At 42.0% G+C, this 22,883-nt stretch overlaps 1 long non-coding RNA gene across 1 annotated transcript in view; it reads left to right on the top strand.

Annotated features, from left to right (window-relative positions):
- The first annotated feature begins 307 nt into the window (after positions 1–307).
- LOC310713712 overlaps positions 308–22,883 on the top strand; it is a 74,112-nt gene continuing 51,536 nt past the window's right edge. The window contains exon 1 of the long non-coding RNA XR_014529420.1: positions 308–375. This is a non-coding gene — a long non-coding RNA (uncharacterized lncRNA). The remainder of the gene's footprint in view (positions 376–22,883) is intronic.

Below are 22,883 nucleotides of genomic sequence, written 5' to 3'. Positions count from 1 at the left end.
TGAAGGGTAATAACACTGATATTAGTTGGAAGGGTTTCACAAATGTTTTTCTGTGCTGGTTCTGTGTGCTGTAATTCACCCAACTGATTGGAAGTTCCCTCCTTCCCGTAAAAAAAAACTCCCGAACAACCAAGTATCTTTTCAATCTATTATTTTAATAGTTTACTTATGCAAAGCCAGACCATTGGTCTAACTCTATCAGATTCTAGCTGGTATTTTCTACACTGACTCCCAGCTTCAGATAAGGAGGTTTTCCCTGCTTCATGTGGAGGTTCCTGTGCTATTGCTTCCATCCAATCTTCGGTGATGTCGCTCACTGGCAGAGCAAATGTGTTGTATGCAAAATGTCCTGGATTCAATCCTTGGCTTCTTCAGGTAGGGCTGGGGGGGGAATTCTGTATTGAGAGTCACTGCCAGATGGAGGCCAATAGTCCACTTTTTGCATATGACAGCTTCTTGCATTCCATATTACTCTTGCCTTGCATTGCATTGCTGTTGTTTGTGGGATTGATCAAACACTGATTTTAACCCTGAAAGCCTTTGGGGTCCAGGTCCCATCTGAGGCTCTGATCATGGTCCTGCCCATACATGAAATCTGATGGGCAAGTATGGTACCTATGACAACTTTTCGGTGGTGGTAGTATGATTTTCAAATTCCTTTCTCTCAGCGGATACACCAAACTCCTCTTCTTTTGACATCTAGACATTTTGGTTCTTGAGTTTTTAGCGCTTGCTATGTCTGGCTTTTTAATCTGGTGTTTCTGATTTTCTTTTATCTGCTGCTGTTTTATAGCTTCTTTTGTTACTTTTAGTGTCATGTTTTTACTTTGTGTAACTTACACAAGGTTAAAAGCAATCACTCAGTATTTGTGTTCTATTCACTATTTTTTTAATATATAGACTTTCACCATTGCAAATCTGAATCAGCTCTAAAATTGACTGATATATTATTTGTTTTAAAATGTTTTTATACCCAGTGCTTTTTTCTGGGGGTACGCAGGGGCATGCATACCCTTAAACATTTTGTGAATCTAACAGGAGAAGAAACTTTTTTTTTTTAAAGTTTCTTCTCTAGCATTCTGAATCATCAGTTCCATTGTTACCCTGATGTCCATTTACTATATTTATTTCCCCCAATTTGAACTATAAAATGGTGATTTTCTTGAGTCAAAATGAGAATACCCCTTTGGCAGAATCTGAGACCAGGGAGAAGAGTCGGTGGAAGAAGACTGGAAAAAGTTTAAAGACTATTTACAGAAATACTGTAAAATTAATGAATGTTAGAAAAATGTTGGAATGAAGTTATATGGCTTTAGTAGAAATGTTATAAGGAATTAAGTATAAATAGATTATTAGAGCATTAAAGGGAAAAATAAGGTTAGAATGTGTTAAGACAATTATAGGATTGGAAAACTAATATTATTATAAAAAAAGAATACCCCTAAACATATTTTATTAAAAAAAAGCACTGTTTATACCACTTTGTATATAGCAATCACAATGTGGTATACATGACAATGTAAAAATCACAATACAATGATACAATGATATAATCCTTACCATCTATGGAGAATAATTTTCCATGCTGGCCACATGACCGCCGGCTCCCTCAGCCAGTAAAGCAAGATGAGTGCTGCAACCCCAGAGTCATCCGCGACTGGACCTAATGGTCAGGGGTCCCTTTACCTTTACAATAACTCCAGATTTGATCCAAGAAGCCTTAGTCCAGAATTACAAATCAGCAGCAAGATATTATTCCTGCTTTTGAAACAATTCATCTGGGTGAGTCAATTAATGTCTGCTTTGCATGTGTTTGGAGAGTAATGCAACTGTTTTGACGAAAAGTGTGAATTCTTAATCTGTAGGAAATGGTTTTCAGTTGTTTGACTTGCATGTGACTATATAGTTTGAGTATAATACTGTATATGTTATCAGTGCTTGCACACTAATGGTGCTTATTATCTTGTATTACATTATGATTACCGTACATTACAGAAAGCTGTGTATTGCTTCCAGTGTCTCTCTCCATGTTTACAAAAGTAAACATTTATATAAGTAGACTTTGTTATTAATTCTGCTATATTATATTATATCTAGGGGAGCGTTATTGTATGGTTCTTCAGAGGCCAAGGAAAGCCAGATAAAATGGTTTTATTAAAATTATTTTAGTAGCAGCACATATATAGTATGAGGTCTACCAGGAATCATTCACAGCAAGTTAGCTTTTAGAGGGAGTGTGAGTCCTGACTGAAACAAGAGTTTGGATCTGTTCCAGATTATGCAGTGTTAGAACTACTAGAAAAATATGGAGTGGACTTCTAAACATTGCAGCTGCCAGAATCAAAATTGCAGAACGCTACATCTCCAGATGTTGCAGGAGGTAAGATAGCAATGTCTACTGCCTGCCTTCTTTCTCACTGGCTCTCTGTGTGGCATACTTGAAGCCCTAATCAATTCCAGTATGCTGGGGAGAGGGGGAACAGAACCAAAGAGGAAATGGGCAGGAGAAGTCACAGTTGCTTTATTTTTGGTTGCTGGAAGAGATTATGTTCTCCAACTTGGATCCTGGCAGTCCAAATGGCAGCTTCTCGTGCTTGGGTAGAATAGTCCATAACTTGGGAACACAGAAAATATCCTGGCAGGGAGGTGGATATAAATCCATTGGATTATGAACTGGATATAAATCAAAAGCTGGATAAAATAAATACAGTAAGTAATAAATAATCAATAGTCCTGCTCTTGTACTCAAGAAGAAATAAATAGGAAGAACATTTAGTAAACTGAGCAGCACTAATTGCATGCCTAGATGAATAAACATCAAGACAATGGACCTTGGCTAATTTGTTTTGCAATTTCCCTTTTTATCATAACCTAAGGAGGCAGCTATAATGACTGCTTTTGGTTAACAATAGGTGCATTATCCATTATGTTTTACTTGTAAAGTGGCATATAAAGGAGTGCAATGGGCTTAGGTTAACTGCCTCTACAGGGGATTAAAAAGGGGGAAAAATCTGTCTTTAATCCTTTCGTTCTCCTAGATGCTCACTTGGCAAAAGATGCATTTCATCAGATGCTGAAAGCCATTCCTAGGTGTCTTGCCAAATATTGGCCATGGTAGAGTTACTAAAAGATGTGTAGTAACAATAAAGCCAGTGTGTCTCCAGTGAGGGTGGTGTGGATGTGTCACTCCCAGGGCTGAGTTCACTCCAGTATTTTAACCTGATTATCTGCTGGAAAAACTAGGGCAGGGGGAGCCTCTGTACTGGGGTGTTGTTAGGGTTTTTTTTGGGGGGGGGTTGTTGCTGTTATTGGCTTTTTTGTATTTTTATTTTTAGATCTTGTGATCTATGTGGAAATTGTTCGACTTGGTTGTGTGTTTTTCAATGTTTTATTTATGACTACTTTTGTTATGTTGTGGTCATGTTTTTTTCATGTTGTAAGCTTCATGTAGCCGCACTGAGCCCGGCCTTGGCTGGAGAGGGCGGGGTATAAATAAAAATTATTATTATTATTATTATTATTATTATTATTATTATTATGCCTGGAGCATGGTTTGAACCACAGAAAGTTGGTGTAGAAATAAAATTAGGTGTGCATGTATGTATGTACCACTTGGCAGTGGAGTTTGTCCTTATAGGAGTTCAGTGTTAAATCTTTTTTGGGTGGAAGTCCATTAAAAGTGTGTGTTTTAATGGACTTCCACCCAGAGGAAGGAAATGTCTCCAGCCAGGTGATCACGGTTAACATTAGTTCCATGTACTTCTAGTAAACATGAAGGTAGACTCCCCTAGAAATCCATAAAACTGTTCTGCCAAGATGGTACCAGGAAGCCCACCTCTCTTGTCTCTTTGCGTTTAAAAGGTCCATCTGGTCCCTATTAACTGCTGATCAGGTAGCAGTTTCATTGTTATAGCTTAGAAGGGTGTTAAGAGATCTGGAAGTGGGTGCTCATGAATTATTACCCCAGACTAGGCTTTATGCTCAACAATCCTCATACAGGTAATGACTGGTGGCGGCTAATTAATTGATCTGTCTCTCACTGCTGCAGACTTTGTTAGCTCAGCAGTCAAATTGCTCTGCATGGAGTGTTTATCAGGGAATCTGTGTCTGCAACCTCTCTCCCTGTTTTAAAATAACAGCTAGCAATGGCCTTCCATTCACTTGCAAATTCCTCATTAGGTCTTTAGTTAGAAGTGTGGAGTAAAACCCCCTCCCCCAATCCCCATCCCTCCCACTCTGAGAACAGTGAATTAATTACAATAATATTATTAATTACATTGTCTATCCTGGCATGGCAAGCAGTGTTTTAAAACACAATCTGTTGCACATGGATTGGGACCAGGTGGCTTCAAAGAGCGCTGCAAAAAAAAAAAAAAGGTTTGGCTCAAAATGCCCCATTTGCGGCAAAGATATGGTACCTCTCTTGCTATTTCTACCCAGATGTGTCAATTTTTAAAATAAACTTCAGGAGTCGTCCCTGCCCCTGCCCCCAGCTCTATTTGCTTGTATTGGCATTTGCTCTCTGATACTTCTTGTTACTTGTGGACCACTCCAGCTTTCCATGAAGACAGTGGAACATCCTATAATTACTTGGGAAGGAGGCATCTCTATCTTGTGATTTTGTTGATGGCTGTACTTGACTGGTGCTTTGATGAACACAAGGAACAGATTGTTTTCACTAAGCTGTGATTGGGGGGGGGGCTCACTGCAAAAGAACAAAACCAAAACAAAACTGAGAGACTTAAGACAGAACTACAGAAGTTTTCTTTATCAGAGTAGTTATTCCTCATAAAATATCAGTAGCAGTAGCATTCTTTAGCAACCAAAAGTGCATTGTACCAGCCTTATGGTTCTGCATGTGAGGACGAGTACATGTGGCCCTTGGAAAGGTACATACAGAAATAATAATAAGGAGGAGTGTTGTTTTTGTTTGTAATTATGGTATGCACCAACAACAACTGCCAAATTAGTATATCCAGTGTGTAACCAGTATGGAGCTCTGCAATTTATCGTACTGGTAGGAAGAGCTATCCTTTGCAATAGTAATGTGATTTTTCTGTCAGCTGAGCTTGGTGTGTTCTTTCCATATCATCTTCCAAAATAAGATTTGCCTATTCTCGTTTGAAAATTAGACCCTTCCCCCCTCACCTCCCTTTGGGGAAGGGCTGGAGCTAAGTGGTAGAGCAAGGTCTTTGCATGCAGAGGGTCCTTGGCTCAATCCTCAGTAGTAGTTGTTGTTGTTGTTTAGTCGTTTAGTCGTGTCCGACTCTTTGTGACCCCATGGACCAGAGCACGCCAGTCTTCCACTGCCTCCCGCAGTTTGGTCAAACTCATGCCGGTAGCTTCGAGAACACTGTCCAACCATCTCATCCTCTGTCGTCCCCTTCTCCTTGTGCCCTCCATCTTTCCCAACATCAGGTTCTTTTCGAGGGAGTCTTCTCTTCTCATGAGGTGGCCAAAGTATTGGAGCCTCAGCTTCACGATCTGTCCTTCCAGTGAGCACTCAGGGCTGATTTCCTTCAGAATGGAGAGGTTTGATCTTCTTGCAGTCCATGGGACTCTCAAGAGTCTCCTCCAGCACCATAATTCAAAAGCATCAATTCTTCAGCGATCAGCCTTCTTTATGGTCCAGCTCTCACATCCATACATCACTACTGGGAAAACCATGGCTTTAACTATACAGTGTAAAGGCTAGGAGAGACTTTTGCCTGAAACCCTGGAAAGTCACTGCCAGTCACTGTAGAAGGAGCTAGACTGACCAAAGTTCAGACTTAATATAAAGCAGCAGCTTCCTATGTTCCTTTCATATACCGTGCAATTGATGAGTTTGAAAGAGACAGAAAGGTAGCTTTAAAAAACAGGTGCTTAGATGTAAGCATGTAGAATGCCAGTGAAGAGAGGTGTGCAAAACCCCGGAAATATCTAAAGCTGTGAGGAACAGTGCAATCTTTCTATGAGAGCATGCAAAGCCAAAAGCACTAGATGCAAATACAGCATAAGCAATGCTAAGCAAGCCTCACTAAGAGAGAAGCAGATGACTCTGCCTTAGTCATATTTCTTGCGAGGGCAGTGAGCAAAAATGCACATCCCTGGAAGCCTAAGGCAGTATGTTTGGGATTTCCTCCCTCTTCCACTGCTGTAGGAAACAATACTTTACATGAGAGCAGAATAGTCATTTAGATTCTCCTTAAAATCATGGCTAGGTGCTCTTGGATATTTTCCAAGTAACTGATTGGCACAGTTCCCCATCTGTCTATTATTTACAAAATCTAAGGACCCCCTTTGCATAAAAGTGATTACTTTGGAAGGAGGAGGGAGGGAGGGTAATAGCCAAACCCAGTGAAGCTGAAATCAACCATGAGGTTCTAACCCAGGGAACGCCCAGGACTGAAGAGGAAGGAAGAGGGTTTCCTGGGAAAGAAAGAACTTTATTGACCTTTAAAAACTAACCTAAACAGCCAGAGTTGGCTCTATTGTCTGAGGGAAGCTTAATCCAATGGAAGCTGAGAGGGGGAAATGAAATAAATATCAGAGAACTATAATACAAACAACAAACACCACCCTCACCCAGTGTTGTAGTTTGTCCCCTGCTGAGAACAGACCCGCTATTGTGGAAGGCACATCAGAGACACAGCTTGTACCCAAAAGCTTAAAGCTAGAATACAGTTGATCCCAATAAATTCACATTCTACCTGTAGCAATGCATCCCTATTTGTTGGTTCCCTAGATAATTACTAGTAAATTCCTTAAATTATTATGTTCCTTTCACTTTTAAAAAAACCCCCAGCTGTGATGTTCATTAGTGTGTGTGTGTGTGTTGTGTGCATACATTTTTTAAAAAATACCCCTTTGAGGTATAAAATGAGGGAACAATTTGAAACTCAATGCGAGAGATCTCAAAGGAACAAAGCAGCACAAATAGTGGGTTATTCATATATGGTGGGCTATTGATTTTTGTAAATGTTACATGCCTATACAGTGTGTCAAGGAGCATTTGTTTTAAGTATCTTACAGTAATTATTCAGGTTTGCACAAGCATTTATCCTCTTCCCTCCTTCTCTTCTGATTTGATATAACTGGGACAATATAGGACATGAACAGGCCTGGTTCCTCAGCCTCAGCAGTTCTTCACTCAAGAAGCCAATACATACCTTTTTCAACATCATCTTCGTTGGACTGGTCATGTTGTTTGGATTCCTGATTATTGTCTTCCAAAGCAACTACTCTTTTCCCAATTTAAGAACGGAAAGTGAAATGCCAGTGGACAACAAAAGAAGCTTAAATATGCTCTCAAGGCAAATCTTTAAAATTGCAGTATAAGCATGAACAATTGGGAAACACTGGTCTGTGAGCGCTCCAATTGGAGAATAGTCTCTACCAAAAGGTGTCATGGACTTTAAGAAGCACGAACTCAGGATGAAAGGGAGAAAGATGCTAAAAGGAAGGGACATTTGGCAAATCCTCACCATGATCACCTCCTGCCCAGAAACCTATGTCCCCACTGTGGAAGGATGTGTGGATCCAGAACTGGCCTCCATAGTCACAGACACACTGTTAAGACCGTATTCATGGAAGACAATCTTACTTGGCTAAGAGTGACCGCCAAAGAAGACATACCTTTTTGTCTGCTTCAGAACTTGCATTGGCTTGTCTTTTGACAACTTTGCTACAGCCCTTTTAGTTTTTGTCTGCTGGCTGTAGAACCTCACTTCTGGCCCATGCTGCTTGCCTCTGGCTCTTCGGCTTCTTAGTTGCTACTTTCAGATGACCTGTGCCAGCCTTGGACCACAGCATTTTCTTCTGACCCTGCTGGGCTCTGACACTGTCCACTAGCAAATGTGTATTTGTTTGCACATCTGCACTACACACATAAAACCTGTGCACACGTAGGCTGTTACACATGGTTAGATGTTTTGCAGGGTCTCTGACTGTGCCTGGAGCCCAATTCATAGTTTGCACACATGTAGGCAAGCTGCAGATATGTAAATTTTCACTCCTGAGATGGGATGTGTGGCTTGCTGCTGTGATCCTACTCCCCACTCCCTGCAGACATGAAGACCCAGGCTTATACAGTGGTACCTTGGGTTAAGAACTTAATTCATTGTGGAGGTCTGTTCTTAACCTGAAACTGTTCTTAACCTGAAGCACCACTTTAGATAATGGGGCCTCCCGCTGCGCCACTGCTGCATGATTTCTGTTCTTATCTTGAAGCAAAGTTCTTAACCCGAGGTAATATTTCTGAGTTAGTGGAGTCTGTAACCTGAAGCGTATGTAACCTAGAATCATAGAATCATAGAATCATAGAGTTGGAATAGACCACAAGGGCCATCGAGTCCAACCCCCTGCCAAGCAGGAAACACCATCAGAGCACTCCTGACATATGGTTGTCAAGGCTCTGCTTAAAGACCTCCAAAGAAGGAGACTCCACCACACTCCTTGGCAGCAAATTCCACTGTCGAACAGCTCTTACAGTCAGGAAGTTCTTCCTAATGTTTAGGTGGAATCTTCTTTCTTGTAGTTTGAATCCATTGCTCCGTGTCCGCTTCTCTGGAGCAGCAGAAAACAACCTTTCTCCCTCCTCTATGTGGCATCCTTTTATATATTTGAACATGGCTATCATATCACCCCTTAACCTCCTCTTCTCCAGGCTAAACATGCCTAGCTCCCTTAGCCGTTCCTCATAAGGCATCGTTTCCAGGACTTTGACCATTTTGGTTGCCCTCCTCTGGACACGTTCCAGTTTGTCAGTGTCCTTCTTGAACTGTGGTGCCCAGAACTGGACACAGTACTCCAGGTGAGGTCTGACCAGAGCAGAATACAGTGGCACTATTACTTCCCTTGATCTAGATGCTATACTCCTATTGATGCAGCCCAGAATTGCATTGGCTTTTTTAGCTGCCGCGTCACACTGTTGGCTCATGTCAAGTTTGTGGTCAACCAAGACTCCTAGATCCTTTTCACATGTACTGCTCTCAAGCCAGGTGTCACCCATCTTGTATTTGTGCCTCTCATTTTTTTTTTTGCCCTAGTGCAATACTTTACATTTCTCCCTGTTAAAATTCATCTTGTTTGTTTTTGCCCAGTTCTCTAATCTGTCAAGGTCGTTTTGAAGTGTGATCCTGTCCTCTGGGGTGTTAGCCACCCCTCCCAGTTTGGTGTCATCTGCAAATTTGATCAGGATGCCCTTGAGTCCATCATCCAAGTCATTGATAAAGATGTTGAATAAGACCGGGTCCAAGACAGAACCCTGTGGCACCCCACTAGTCACTCTTCTCCAGGATGAAGAGGAACCATTGATTAGCACCCTTTGGGTTCGGTCAGTCAGCCAGTTACAAATCCACTGAGTGGTAGCATAGTCAAGACCGCATTTTACCAGCTTCTTTACAAGAATATCATGGGGCACCTTGTCGAATGCCTTGCTGAAATCAAGGTAGGCTATATCCTGAAGTGTATGTAACCCGAGGTACCACTGTATCTGACTTTTGCACCCAGCTGTCAACATTTCCCCTTTTTTAAAGGGAAATTCCCCTATTACGAATAAGATTCCTCGCAAGAAAAGGGAAAAGTTGACAGCTATGCTTTTGCATGTCTTTTACATAATTTTACATCTTTTACATTACTTGATTAGGAAATCTGTATTAAGTCATCCTGAGAACTCCTGTCTAGATTGTATAACACTGAGGAGGTGGCCTTTTCAGTAGTGGTGCCCTGGCTATAGAATATCCTCCCCCCCCCCCCCAAGTCTGGTTCACGCCAACACTTTTATTATTTGGCTGACAGGTCAAGGCTTTTTTTAATTCCTTGAGTGATTGGTGGCTACTATATTTCTTCTGATTTTATACTGCTTTTTGTTTATCACTGCTGTTAGAACGGTTTTGTTTTGATTTTTTTATAAACATTTTTTTATGAGAAATGTTTATTTTATCACTTTTATATATAAAAAAGTAAGACTGGCATGTACATACAGTATTTCAAATAAATAGCCCTGCTGGATTAAAAGCAAAATGCCAGTGACTTAATTGGGATGATAGCTTTCCTTAGTCACTGTGCTGGGGCTCCTGCTCTTTAAGACTCTATTGTTCAACAACAGATTGTGCTAAGAATAATATTTACTTGTGCCGAGCTAAGTGTTCACATTGCTCACTAACCTCACTTGTTTTTCTAAGCAAACTCATTCGTTCACATGACCCTCTTAGTACACCAAACTTTGAAACTGTTGAAAACCAGTCTTCTGATAATGCTTACATTACTCCTGGTTTTACCATTCTTCTTCTTCTTCTTTGGCGATCACTCATAGCCAAGTAAGATTGTCTTCCATAAACACGGTTTTAACAATGAGTCCATAAGTGACTGTGGAGGCCAATTCTGGATCCACACGCCCTTCCACAATGGGGACATTGGTTTCCGGGTGGGAGTTGATCACAGTGTGGATTTGCCAGGCATGCCTTCATCTTAGCACATTTCTCCCTTTCGTCCTGAGTTCGAGTGTCTTCAAAGCCCATGACACATTTGGTAAAGGCTGTTCTCCAACTGGAGCGCTTGCAGGCCAGTGTTTCCCAGTTGTCAGTGTTTATACTACATTTTTTTAGATTTGCCTTGAGACAGTCCTTAAACCTCTTTTGCTGACCACCAGCACTATGCTTTCCATTTTTAAGTTTGGAATATAGTAAGGTAGTTGCTTTGGAAGACAGTCATCAGGCATCTGCACAACATGACCAGTCTAACGAAGTTGATGTTGAAGAATCATTGCTTCAACACTGGTGATCTTTGCTTCTTCCCGTACACTGATATTAGTTCGCCTGTCTTCCCAAGTGATGTGTAAAATTTTTCGGAAACACCGTTGATGGAATCTTTCAAGGAGTTGGAGATGGCGTTTATAAGTAGTCCATGTTTCACAAGCATATTGTAAGGTTGGTAGTACAATAGCTTTGTAAACAAGCATTTTGGTTTCCCTGGGATGTCCCGGTCCTCAAACACTCTGCACTTCAATTGGGAGAAAGCTGCACTCACAGAGCTCAGGCGATGCTGGATTTCGGCACCAATGTTGGCCCTTGTGGAAAGATAACTGCCTAAGTAGGAGATGTGATCAACATTTTCCAATGTTACACTATTAAGTTGGATTTGTGGTACTGCAGAGGGGTTATTTTGTACTTGTTGCAGCACTTTGGTTTTTTGGATGTTGAGTGGTATGCCAAGCTTTTCGTAAGCTTCTGCAAAGATATTTAGGATGGTTTGGAGGTCATCCTCTGAGCGTGCGCACACTACGTTGTCATCAGCATACTGAAGCTCTATGACGGAAGTTACGGTAACCTTACTTTTTGCTTTCAGCCTGCTCAGATTGAAGAGCTTTCCATCTGTTCGATATATGATTTCACCGGAAACTCCGGTGGGGAGTTTCCCTTCGACAAAGTGTAGGATCATGGCAATGAAAATAATGAATACCTTTACCATTGTAACATACTAGATCTCTCTGTTTATTTATTTATTTATTTTTAAAAAAAATTCATTAAGACCTACGGACAAGTTGCAAAGCAGGAAGGGATCTTTCAACTTCACCAGAACTCTTCTTTAGAATCCTGGTAAACTTGAAAGCTTCCTCACACCTTTTGCTTAGCTGGTCCTAATAAAGGTATTGTCCAGTTTGGTTCCGCCCCCTCCCCCCCATGGACCAATTTTGCTGCCTCCTTTTTTTATTGTACCATTTTCAGAAAACATGGCTTGGTGATCCAATAAATGTACTTGTGGTAAAATTTTTACATGAGCACCATGTCACAGATTCAACTGGAATGCAGTGGCAAGACAGATCGCAGTCTGGATGCATCTAAAGTAATTCCAATGGACCACCCAATTTAATTTTGCACAGCCAGTTCTCTTGTGCAAGGTGAGAGAAAGGAACAGGCTGCTGCATCTTTCTGATCTTTCTCTCATCTTTCTTCCCCACCAAGATCACTTCCAGTGTTAGGGAAGCACTATCTCTGAGCTGTGAAGCACTGAAATTAGTGCTTCATTTCAACTAAAAGATTATTGATTTACATATTATTATTATCATCACTTCTAACTTACATATCTCTGATAACTCTGATGTGTATGCCCATTCTCCTCACCACGGTCATCCAAGGGCCATTGAACTGAGCGGATATGGTAGGGCAAATGGGAATGTACATATTGAGACTTTATTATGTCCAGCTAGTTAACCATGGCTGGATCTGGATCAGGGCCCATGTAAGAATCTCAAAAGCTGGTATTGATGGTGGAGGGCTTTTGGCTGTCCCATGTTCACCTCAAAGAACAATAGTTATAATATTCTTTCAGCTGGGAATGGCAGCATTTTTCTTTACTATTTTTTGTTTCATATTTCCCCTACCTTTTATCCTAGTATCTCATGGGGTATGCGAAGGCTTCCCTTCCCCCGCTTGCCCATTTGTTCTTCACAACAACACTGTAAGTAAGGCTGAGAGATGGTGAAAGGCCAAAGATCACCCAATGAGCTTCTTTATCTTTATCCCAGGGTGGGCAGACTTCAGACTTGCAGGTTTTACCCCAAGATCCATTAACTGAAGCCAGGTGCAAAATAGTGTCTGGGGGGGAGGGGCATAGCATTAAAGAACGTGGTATATCTGAGCACATGATCAGTTCAGGAATTTGTTTTCAGCTCCAGAACTGAGTTTCTAATCTTGTCACACGAAAAGTTTCAGCGATATAGCATGCATGCCTATGACATAAGTCACTCAAAACCCTATCACTCAAAATCCTAATCATTTTCATCCTCCCAAATCAATCATAATAATCAATGATAATGCTAAAAAGTGGGGGTAAACAACCGATCGCTGCATAAATAACTGGCTCTTCTTCCTCTCCCAAAGTCCTCCTTTTTCGTTCCTCAGGTTTTTGTCACCATCTGTATGTGGTTAGCTGGAGAATGTCTATTTTATCATTTAGTTACCTTTTTGAATTGTAAGGGCCTGTTGTTTGATGTGCCTTCACTTTAATGTAAAGCACACCATTACTAGGTTAATGATCATGAGCTGTCATCGCAGTCACTTTGAAAACGTGGCAGTGATGAATGGAGCCAGCAGCTCTGAGGGAGGTTGATCACTGAATGCACAGTGAAGTTTATTTAAGCTGGGCTTGATAATGGGCCTGTATTTGAGATGGGGTGTTTCTAGTCACTCTTGGAAGAGGAGACATTCCCTGGCATGACATATCCCCCCTCCCCCGCCCCTACCGCCCACTTTCTCTCACACAAACATTATGGAAAAGATTGGTCTGTATTCTGAAATCTGTTATTCTAATTGGCTGGCCCAGAGTAGTACAGTTGTGCGTTTTAGAGAAGGGTGTTCTCAGGCATATTAGAGGTAATGTGTAGTCCTCCCTTGGTACTACAGTCACAGAACTCCTTATACATATACTGTTTGATATCAACAGGATTCACAAACCACTTAGTCTCAATGAAATTGTTACATGTGGAACAATGACCAAATCTGAAGTTACCTCTAATGGGCTGTACTACAGTCCTAGGTAAATTTGCACATTATCATTCCAGCTGTTCTCTGGTGGATCATGCACCCACTTGGAAGAAAGGCAATTTGTTTCTTTCCTCTCGCACAGCTCAATACCAATGTAATGTTATGAACATACATGGGCTTAGCCTGGATTTATGTTGGGGTGGAAGTAGCACACCTACCTGCCTTCATTCTCTGTTTGGCTCAGGCTAGCAGATCTAGCAGACAAGGGACGCGGGTGGTGCTGTGGGTTAAACCACAGAGCCTAGGACTTGCTGATCAGAAGGTCGGCGGTTCGAATCCCCGTGACGGGGTGAGCTCCCGTTGCTCGGTCCCAGCTCCTGCCAACCTAGCAGTTCGAAAGCACGTCAAAGTGCAAGTAGATAAATAGGTACCGCTCCGGCGGGAAGGTAAACGGCGTTTCCGTGTGCTGTTCTGGTTCACCAGAAGCGGCTTAGTCATGCTGGCCACGTGACCCGGAAGCTGTCTGCGGACAAACGCTGGCTCCCTTGGCCTATAGAGCGAGATGAGCACGCAACCCCAGAGTCTGTCATGACTGGACCTAATGGTCAGGGGTCCCTTTACCTTTACCTTTTAGCAGATCTGGAATGAAACGACCCAGCAGCAGTTGTTTTAAATTACTGGTACTTTCTTTAGACTCCAAGTGCTCAGAAAAATCTGACAAAATGTTTCTACAATTTCTACATTTATTTAAGTATTTTTATTTTTTTACTTGATTTGGGTGGGGCAGCTCCCCCCCCCCCGTCCTATGCAGGGCTATGCCCCTGGCTATGTCCTTGTGAACATAAGACATGTTTTTCTTTTCTTTATTTAAATATTAACTATTACCACAAAGCCATTTTCATACAGAAAGTTCTGTTTATACCAGGGGTGGGGAGCCATTTTCAGCCCAATGGCCACATATCCTTCTGTGGGACATGTGTCAGAGGTGGACAGTGCCAGAAGCAAAAGTAGGAGGAGCAGCAAATACAGTTTTTACCTTGGTGCAGTTGGCTAGTTTGTACGCACACTCGCACAGCTGTCTCCCTCCTCCAACCAGACAACCAAGAAGCATTATCATAGCTCAAGGACACATTCCAGCCAGGCAAAAACTCTCGGGGTGTGAAGTAGGGCTTGTGAGAGGGAAGACTGGGGAACAGGGTGAAAGGCCTCTGCGGAAGGCCTGATAGAGATGCGTGGAGGCTTAGGTCCCTGGGGCCCTGGGTGCCCAAGCACCCACAAAATTTCCAGTGAAGGGGCCAGGCACTCACAAATTTTGGTGCCAGGGCCATTCACGCTGCATGGCACCCATGGCTCTGGGCACTCACAGTCACGGAGCCATATGGCCCATTGGTCTCAGTTTCTCTGTCCCTGGTTTATATGTTTAAATTGCTTAATGAGACTCATCCTATGTATCCTCACAGGAAGAAAATATGCAAATGAACATTCATTTATCTAGCACCCATTCATTTTGTTTTTATGTACAGTGGTAACTCGATATTCGAACGTAATCCGTTCCGGAAGGCCGTTTGAGTTCTGTAACGTTCGAAAACTGAAAATTCAATAGCCGATGGCTAGGCTTCAGGATCTTGCACTCAGCGGAAGCCGCGTGGCATGTTCAACTTCTGAGGCATGTTCGAAAACTGAAGCATTTACAGTACTTCTGGGTTTACAGCGTTCAAAAACTGAAATGTTCATCGATGGAGATGTTCTAAAACCGAGGTACCACTGTATATAAAAACAAAATGAATGGGTGCTAGATAAATGAATGTTCATTCTTGGTCCAATTTTTTTGAGGGGAAGGCTGGAGAAATACGTGGGTTTTTAAAAAAAAAAAAGTTTGAAAAACGGCAAACAGTTAAAGAGACATCACATGACCTCTTTATTGGGTGACCATCTTCTGTTGATATAAGAGCATCACTTCAACTGCGGTATTCACTTAGCATGTCAGGAAGCCAGGCACTGCCACCGAGTTTTGTGTAGAGGATGCATGTTTAATTTATAGAGTGAGAGAGAAAGAGACTGCTAATCAGAGGCAGAGAGATAACAGTATAGCAGTGAGAGGGGGGTATAAGCTGGAAGGCCTTTGGGGTCTTTCACCGTCTGTGGAAACTTTGTGTCACCGCCAGTCCGCTTGAATCTCAAGGATGGGAGTAGAAACTAAAAATTGCTTTTGTCGTTCAGCTGGCGGCAGGCACTTAAGTTGTGACCGGCAAGTGGTCGCAGTGGGACTTGGGAGTTTACAGACTGGGAATGCTGATGCCTTAGGGTTCAGAGCACCAAGGAACCAAGATAAACAAATTGGCCGGTGAGAGTGACTTGTGTTAGGTCAGCCTAAGGGTCACTAAAAGGTCAAGCTGCCTCAGATCTGGATATTTTGGTTGTCTGTTTACCCACCGGGCAAAGGCAAGAGATGCTGTGAAAAACTCTGATCCTCAGATTCATGGTTGTAGAAGTAGTCTGGTGCGGGGGGGGGGGGGGAGGAGATAAAATAATCTTGGAGAGATCTTGTTGTCAGCAAGCGTAAAAAGGCCCATAGTCCATTAGAGGCTCTTACAGCATGAACTATGATAGGCAAGTGCCTCTTTTATCACGTGTAGTGAGAAAGCAGAAGGTTTAGGTACCCACAGCTTAAAGATACTATTAAAACAGGACTTGAAACGCACACAAACATTTTGACAGGAAAAGTGCTAAATGTGAGCAGAGCAACATCATCTACTCATTTGCTGGAATATCCCAAAATTATGGTTGAAATAAATCAAGCACTTCAAAGGAATAATATCCAAGTGTCATTGTAATTTGGAATGGTGCAAAGGTCTGGCGCAAATGATCCTAATGAAGAGTGGCTACATCTTTTAATGTGCATTTTTGTTCACTTGATTAAGATGACATGCTAAAGTAGGAATGTGATGATATGTCAACAGAATGTATAAAATAAACTATGAATAAAATATCAAAATGATTAATAGAAGTTATAACTTGTATTATTGTTGTTGTTGTTTAGTCGTTTAGTCGTGTCCGACTCTTCATGACCCCGTGGACCAGAACACGCCAGGCACTCCTGTCTTCCACTGCCTCCCGCAGTTTGGTCAAACTCATGCTGGTAGCTTCGAGAACACTATCCAACCATCTCGTCCTCTGTCGTCCCCTTCTCATTGTGCCCTCCATCTTTCCCAACATCAGGGTCATTTCCAGGGAGTCTTCTCTTCTCATGGGTGGCCAAAGTATTGGAGCCTCAGCTTCACGATCTGTCCTTCCAGTGAGCACTCAGGGCTGATTTCCTTAAGAATGGATAGGTTTGATCTTCTTGCAGTCCATGGGACTCTCAAGAGTCTCCTCCAGCACCATAATTCAAAAGCATCAATTCTTTGGCGATCAGCCTTCTTTATGGTCCAGCTCTCACTTCCATACATCACTACTGGGAAAATTTGTATTATAACTCATATCAAAGGTGCATTTCTGGGTACGTTTCTGGTTTGGTCGCACTGAGTGCGAAGCCTTGGGGGTGCCACAACTATGATGCAGAATGGTGCGCAAGAGGTGGGGCGCCGCCGAATTTTGGAGTCACACAAGGCACCGCTGACATTTGAGACCCCAAGGTCTGTCACTGCTCATATATTGGATCTTCTGGACATTCCATTTTTTTTATTTTAAAGATATTTTATTGAGTTTTCACTATAAAAAAGCATACATGGACAAAGAAAATACAAAATTACGAAGAAAAATACAATACAAAAAAAACAGACATTAAACACATCAAAAGAAAAAGGAAAAAGAGATAAAAACACATATAGTAACAAAAAACAAAAATTCCCTCTTTCTTGATTTCTCATCTTCAATTAGCTTATTTTCCCGACTTCCTCACGCCTCCCGTTCTTGTATCCCTTTTTTAAAAATTAATTTAGAAAATTCATATCCTATTACTTTATCTATTGTTAATCCAATCTAACATTTTACTTCGTTGCTAAAGCCCCTGCGATTCATTTCAATGTCCTTAACATTCATAAATTTTACAGTATTTCTGCAAATAAGTTTTAAATTTCTTCCAATCTTCCTCCACCATCTCCTCTCCCTGGTCTCGGATTCTGCCAGTCATTTCCGCCATCTCCATATAGTCCATTAGCTGCATCTGCCAATCTTCCAAGGTGGATAGATCTTGTGTCTTCCAATGCTTTGCGATGAGAATTCTTGCTGCTGCTCTTCTGGACATTCCAAGTTCATTTGTCTAGTCAATGCAGGCATAGAATATATATATTAGTTTAAAGCAGTTATATACCACTTAATATTTCACACAATATGCTATCAAAGCATGCAAACAAAAACCAGCTAGAACAGCAATAGACAAACAAATTAAAGAAAATAAAATGGAAATTCAAACATGCAAAATGGGGTCCAATCTTTTGGGTCAGAGAAAGTCCTGTTAAGGGTGCTCGGAACTGTAGCTCTTTGAGGGTTGAACTACAGTGTCCAGGATTCTTTGGGGGAAGCCATGTGTTTTCGATGTATTGTGTGTATGCAACATTGGTATACTATCATTCCATAATTTTCTAGCTGAATTTCCCTGGAAGACTCTAGTAAGCCAGTAGAGTTTTTCCTTCTGTGTACCTCAGAGATTAACTCGTTTACACAGTCACAGTGCAAGCAGCATAAGGGATCTTTCCCTTAGAGTAGTTTACAAAGTATCTGCAAACATTTAGATATATAAAGTTACAGCTGTCAGTTTTTTTGTCTCCTTAGTGAAACTTTTCTCTGAAAGTTACTTACCAGAGGACAATGTTGACCAGACAAATGAATTCCATAGAAGTTGAAGCCTCCCTCCCACTTCTTTCCGGCACCATGAAAAGTGTGATACCATTTATTTAGAGCAACTTGAATATAAATTCCATTGTTTGAAGGCAGAGTTAGGAGAGCCTAGTGGAATCTAGACACATAGAAACAAACACAGTGAAATGCTTTTTTAAAAAAAAGGTTTTGAAAAAATATTAAATTTGCCATAGCTCACCATCACCATCTAGAGTCACAATTGTATAATGCACTTTACAACACACTTGAAATGTGGGTGGCACTGTGGTCTAAACTAAAGAGCCTAGGGCTTGCAGATCAGAAGGTTGGTGGTTCGAATCCCCCCAAAGGGGTGAGCTCCCGCTGTTCGGTCCCAGCTCCTGTCCACCTAGCAGTTCGAAAGCACGTCAAAGTGCAAGTAGATAAACAGGTACCACTCCGGCAGGAAGGTAAATGCCATTTCCGTGCGCTGCTCTGGTTCGCCAGAAGCGGCTTAGTCATGCTGGCCACATGACCCGGAAGCTGTCTGCGGACAAACGCCAGCTCTCTCAGCCTATAGAGCGAGATGAGCGTCGCAACCCCAGAGTCATCCAGGACTGGACCTAATGGTCAGGGGTACCGTTACCTTTACCTAGCTGAGTCCCCTGACTGGAAGAGTAGCAAGTTTGACTTCTGGTTCCATCCACAACAGAAGCAGATGATTTTTTTACTTGTGCTGTGGAGAACTAGCTTTTTTGTTGTTGGTTGTGATAGCTCTCTCTCCTGACACTGTTGACTGAGAGTTCCTTTTGTAACACACTTTTCCTCTCACAGAATGATACCTTGTCCCACAAAAACAAAGGAACATGGTCTGCTCAAATAAGCTCTACCTCAGTTTCCAAAAGGTTAGCTGCTATGGCATATGCAGAAGTCAGAAACCATTTACAGTGGTACCTTGGGTTACAGACGCTTCAGGTTACAGACATTTCAGGTTACTGACTCCACTAATTACAGAAATAGTACCTCAGGTTAAGAACTTTGCTTCAGGATGTGAACAGAAATCGCGCGGCAGCGGCGTGGCAGCAGCGGGAGGCCCCATTAGCTAAAGTGGTACCTCAGGTTAAGAACAGTTTCAGGTTAAGAATGGACCTCCAGAACGAATTAAGTTCTTAACCTGAGGTACCACTGTATTGAGGCATTCACACACCAGCTAGGCTGAAGATTGTCCCATGAAAGTGGAATGAGGCAGTTTCCTATGTTCCTTTGAAAGCAAGAGAGAGAGAAGAGATTGAAATGAGTTTTCTAATACTTTTTTAAAAGGAGATAGTTGTAGGACTTAATCTCTGGAGAAGCGTTCTGATATTTATGGATAATATAAAGGGGGGGGGGGTCCGTAAAAAGCTTATACTTCTGCCTAGCATGATTGTGAACAAAAAGGCCAGTAACAATGTTTTGATTTATGGCTATCAGAAACTGTGGCAGGAAGCTGCCTCCACCACAGTAACCCAAAACTCCACCTTATGTCAACAAGCCATTGAAACAGAAGGCTACAAGGCCTTTGCACGGCCTGGTATTGTACACCCTAAGCAACCCACGTGTTACGTAGAAAGGAAAACACTGTGACGGCTCTTTTCCGATGGCAAGCAGATTAGCCACCCCTCCGCTGTTTCCCCCCTTCACTTCTCTTTCATTTCCACCAATAACACAAAAAGGTTTTGTTATAGCCTTCTGTTCGAGTTTACCTTCTTTTTCTTTCTTTCTTTTTTGCTTCACTGCCGCCTTTCTGAGCTGAGATGTGGGCAGACTTGCTGAATTTTTAATAGTGTGGTTAAGAAAATGTTGACCCTTTTGGAGTTGATGGATGGTTTTATTATTTAAACATAGGTTCTGTCTTCCTTTGTAATTTCAGCACTGGGAAATACAATGGAAGGAACTGGCACTAAAAATTAAGTAGGGAATCAAAGTACTGAATTTCAGTAACATGCTGATATGTGCCTTGTTTGGGCCAGTATTACTCCTCTGAAACTTTGGTTAGAGAAAACAAGTAGTCTTTCCCCACCTTGCTGCAACTCTTTGGAGGCTGGATCTGCCTTCTCCTCAGCAGCACTCCCCAATGCCACTTCTACAGTGGCCTCTTGGTGAATAGGAGGCACTGCCCGTCTCCTCCCACCCTCGTTCCCAATGTATATATCTATTCCACTCTTGTTCCTAATGTAGATTTTCACTCATTCCTTCTTCCCTGGCAGGGAGGAGATGCCATTTTGTCATTTGCCTCTGGTGCCAAAATGTCTTTGGCCAGCTCTTAATCATGTGCTTCTGATTCAATCAGTAGGCAATATTACAAAACTGAAGTGGAACAGACTCTTTGCTATTGTCACATGAGAAATGTCATAAAACACCCTATCAGTTGCAGAACAAGGTTTTAATTTAAAATGAAGCAAAGACATGATTCCCCCCCCCCCCAAATAATGTTTTGGAAACACTTTTAACACGCTTCCTGTCTTACACTGAATAGAGCAGAACGTCCTATATTTATTAAAAAATGCTGCGTCACTTGATGCTTGGTATCTGTAAGGTCAAAAACCAAGCACAGTTTTAGGTTTTAATACAAAGCAAGAAATCCCCAAATCCCTGCAACGGGGTGAGCTCCTGTTGCTCGGTCCCAGCTCCAGTCAACCTAGCAGTTCAAAAGCACGCCAAAAAAAAGTGAAAGTAGATAAATAGGTACCACTCTGTGGGAAGGTAAACAGGGTTTCCATGCGCTGCTCTGGTTTTGGCCAGAAGTGGCTTAGTCATGCTGGCCACATGACCCGGAAAAACTGTCTGCGGACAAACGCCAGCTCCCTCGGCCTGTAAAGTGAGATGAGCGTCACAACCCCAGAGACATCTGCGACTGGACTTAACTGTCAGGGGTCCTTTACCTTTTAAAGAAATATGTGTGTATACATTAACTAAAATTTATCTCCATTTTAATTACAAGAGTGCTAGAAGTTGTGTTGATCTCTCAAAAGGAAAAACAGGGACCAAGTCAAACATGGGGGTGCAGTGCCCATGCTGACTGATATCCGTGTGTTTTTGACTGTATGTTATGTGTGCTTAATTATGTGTTGGATTGTGGAGAAGGTCATTCTATCAAGTGCTGTAATTTCATGCGTGTGAAGTGTGTCATGCATGTGAAGTGTATCTACAAGGCCAAATGACAGACCAAATGGTCAATACAGGTATCACTTGGCTTCAGGGTGGTGAGTACCAGCTCCCTACTTTATTGTTGTTCTTGTTGCTTTAAAAAAATCAAACTTTGATGTGAACTGTTGATTTCTTTTGGGAGGAAAACTGCTGAATCATCTGCTGAAAGCTGCAAAGCGGGTTCAAGGCTACTTGAATATCACTACTTCTCTATCATACTGGGACAGAGCTTTTGGCTTGCATAAGCCAAGATGGTGTAGCAGTTAGGATGTCAAAGTAAGACAGGTTTGAACCCCCATTTGGCCATGAAGGTTCATTCTTTCTCAACATAACCTTCATTACAGAATTGTTGTGAGAGCAAAATGGAGGCAGAACTCTGTCTAGACTTCTTGGAGGAAAGATAAGGTGCAAATAAAATTAAAAAATCTGAATATCTTTCTTTCAAAATAGAAGTAGGATGAATTGGATCCTTTTGATCATGTTAATTCTGTAATCTTTAATACTCTTGACCAGCAGATATTGGCCACATGGCTGCCAGCATTCCCAATATCTCTTCAGAGTGAGTAAAATATTGACAGGGGAAATGATGGAGAAATGCTAATATTGCCCCCCACTCACCAGTTCGTCCTATGTATCTATTCTGTCTCTCCCACTGTTTCAATTGGATATGGGTTCACTGGCTGAAACCACAGAGACATGCAATTTGATGCCATTTACTCTGTATCTTTTCACCTGGCCCAGGTCTAAGAGCTCAATTCTTACTCCATATCTCCATCTGTAGCATTTTGATATATCACACTACTGTACAAGGTGCTAGGGCTACTATACATGGGGCTGTTTTAATGTATCCTATGGTGAGCAGAAGGTAGAAAACACAGTGGCTACTATCCTGACAGGTAGATTGGTCACTGGAAGCATAGCTGGTCAGTGTCTGCCCTGACTTCTGGTGCGCATTCAATGCACTATTTTTTACCTGCGAAGTCTTAAATGGTTTGAATCCATTAAACCTCATACCTGCTTACATTGTGTTTGTCTGCAGTCTCATTATATCACCCGATAGGATCACCTTGAGTAGCCAATTTCTGTGACATGTTAGTGTGGGAGTGGGGAATCTTTGACCTTCAGATGTTACTGAATTACAGTTCCCATCAGCCCTAGCAATCATGGCCAATGACAAGGCATGATGGGACCTGAAGTTCAGCAGCACCTGGAGGGTCAAAGGTTCACCACAACTGTGTTAGAGTAGCAAGAGCAAGCAAAGAAACAGTCTTGGTGGTTGCTCCCAGGCCACAAACTCTCGTCTTCATTATGGTATCACCCAGGCACACGGTAGTACTTTTGGGTCATGGTAAGGGATAGCTTAGAAATAGATCTGTGTGTATCTGAAGAAGTGTGCATGCACACGAAAGCTCATACCAAGAACTAACTTTGGTC

Source organism: Podarcis liolepis, assembly GCF_965112155.1.
Source record: "Podarcis liolepis genome assembly, chromosome: 8".
NCBI classification, from domain to species: domain Eukaryota; kingdom Metazoa; phylum Chordata; class Lepidosauria; order Squamata; family Lacertidae; genus Podarcis; species Podarcis liolepis.
The sequence above is the reverse complement of the archived record's forward strand: the minus strand, read 5'-3'. Positions and strand labels throughout refer to the sequence as shown.